The sequence below is a fragment of the Tupaia chinensis genome, unplaced genomic scaffold (genome assembly GCF_000334495.1).
Source record: "Tupaia chinensis unplaced genomic scaffold, TupChi_1.0 Scaffold000146_1, whole genome shotgun sequence".
Classification (NCBI taxonomy): Eukaryota; Metazoa; Chordata; class Mammalia; order Scandentia; family Tupaiidae; genus Tupaia; species Tupaia belangeri.
The window spans coordinates 1,351,385-1,353,987 of record NW_006159616.1 but is presented as its reverse complement, the minus strand read 5'-3'; positions in this window follow the sequence as shown (position 1 = coordinate 1,353,987).

Genomic DNA, 2,603 nt, shown 5'->3' with positions numbered 1-2,603 from the left:
GTATGGTTCAGAACCCAGCTTTACTTGTCAGGTCTGAGTGCAGGTCCCTGCCCGGTCCCTTCCCAGATGTGGCACACTGGCTATGCTACCTTCATCTCCAGCCTGTGGTCTGGAGGTACTGTAGACAGGACCTGCAGAGATCGAGAAGGCATATAGCAAGTTCTCAGTAAAAATACCAGTTTGGGTCAGTAGGTGGCATAGAAGTTAAGGCACTAGGTCCCATGTGTCCGGCTGCCCCAACAGGTGGCTTGAAATCACGCCAGGCATGTGTGCTTACGGGCCAAAAATCCTGAGAGGAACTGGAGGAGAAGGGATTGCAGTGTGGCCATCCCCTAGAGAGTGATTTCTTCCTCTGTCTTTCTGTGTCTCTCTCTAGTGAGCATGCACACCCTATAGCAAAAACTAAAAAAAAAAAAAAAGAAAAAAAATTATGTCAGTCATTGTATCAGGGCACCAAAAACCCCAGGGTGTTCCTGCTTCAATGCAGAGCCCCCAGTGCGTGCTTCCGATGCTCAGGCAAGCGGGCTTCCGTGGGGGAGAAGGATATGAAAAAGGCAGCTGGATGGTGAGCCCCTGGAAGGCAGGTCTGGTTCTATTTCTCTGTCCCCATCTCCTAGGTGTCAGCGTGTGACTGGTGTCCTGGAGACATCCATGGTCTGAGCCGGTGAGCAGCAGAACCAGGAGCAGGGCGGGCTCTGCGGGCGCCTGCGGCCGGTGCTCCTCCACTTTCCTGCTGCACCCTGGAGCTGCCTGGAGCTGCCTCCAACCCGGGTTAGAGGTGTTGGGCCTTCCTGGCTGGGTGTGTGTTCTTGATCAGACACTCCCCAGGGCCCTGAGCCATGCAGCTTCAGTGGAGTTGAGGTCTTGCCTGGCCTCAGCAGAGTGGGTCGCCTCACCCATGTGGTGTCCTCATTTCTCTCCCAAGCAGTGACTTGGAGCAGGAGCAGCTCCCTGGTGGCAGCAGGGCTCCTAGGCAGGTGGCACACAGAAGGGACACGGGCAGCAAGTGCCAGGCCAGCTGGGCCTCCCTCTGGTTACCGTGGTCTGTAATGCCGTGCTCCTGAGTACACACTGCTGCGTCTGCGTCCTCTCGTGCGCGTTCTGTGTGGGCCCTTACAGTAACACGATCCGGCAGGGCAGGGGTCTCTGTCTTACCCCTTTCGCAGTAAAGGACTTCATACAGTTCGCAACGTCAGCCTAGACTCAAGGTTCCTGGCTGGCGGGAGGGGCAGGCCAGGATGTGTGACACAGGCGGGGCCCTCCCACCTCCCATGCTGTCTGGTCTCTGATGCCCACGGCAGTCACTCACTTGCTGGATGCAGGCGGCCGTGCCCCTCCCACCTGCTGTCTGGTCTCTCACGCCCACGGCAGTCACTCACTTGCTGGATGCAGGCGGCCGTGCTGAGACCGGGAGGGCGTGGAGTGGAGAAGCAGGTCTCAGGAGAATCGCGGTGCGGTCACGCGGCCAGGCGGCGGCAGGGCTGCCTGGGGGGCACGTTCACGGTTAGCACCATCACCACTCTGCCTTCCTCACTGACCCGGTGTACTGGACACCGTCGCCCCCAGGCAGGGGCCTGAGAGGAGCTACAAGGACACTTCTGGGACCCATCTCCCAGACTGGTAAGCGGGCGTGCGGAGATGTCGTGTCGAGAAGCTAAGAACACCCACCTTCCACCGGAAGGGCCACACTCGCCCAAATACAGCCCTATTCTGGTCTGGCGGCTCACCAGTTCCAGACCAGCACTAAAATACGATTCAGAGGGCCAGCGAGGCAGCCAGGGTGCCAACTCTTGCGCCATTACACAGCGTGTGGTCTGGGCCGCTGTCCACAGAGTGGGCAGAGGGCCACGCATGGTGCTCTCGAGGACGCCTCGCTCTCCTGTGGATTTCCGGCTTCCTTCCTTCCTTTCCCCCTCCTTCCTCTCCTTCCTTCGCTCCTTCCCTCCTTTCCTAATAGAAAGTATATGCACACGCGTGCATGCACACGTTCACACACACACACACACACACAGGGAGAGAGAACCCTCCACCGGGTGCCATTACGCCACGGTCCCCTGTCACCAGCACTCTGGTTCCGTGGGATCCCGGGTGCCACGCACACACCAGGCATGTTTCTCAGACTGCCCTGGGTGGGACCTGAAGTAGGTTGCTACCTGACTCCCAGCTGTGCGGCACCGACATTACTGCTGCGCCATGGTGCCTGGGCTGTATGGGGGCTTTCTGGCGCTGTTCGAGATGGTATTAGGGTCTCAGGCAGCGCTGCAACTTGGCATAGAAGTAAACACATTTTTTAAGGCGTACCATAATCCTAAGCACGAGATTAGTTCCATCTTGGAACTAACGAGATGTGTGGCAGCCTGCCGGCACACCTGCACTGAGAGTCCCAGAGAAACGAATTCATTGTCCCCGGAGCTGTGGACCTTGGACAGGTCTCTTCAGCCCCACTCCAGCGAGTGGGTTAGATAACCTTCAGGAGCCCTTCTCCGTTCCTCGCTACGCGGTGACCCCGACTCCTACACAGCAGGGGGAGGGAAGTCTGGCCGACCTGACTCCCTGCACACACAGCCATCCCTGGGCCCCAGGTTCATCTGTAAGGTTGCCGC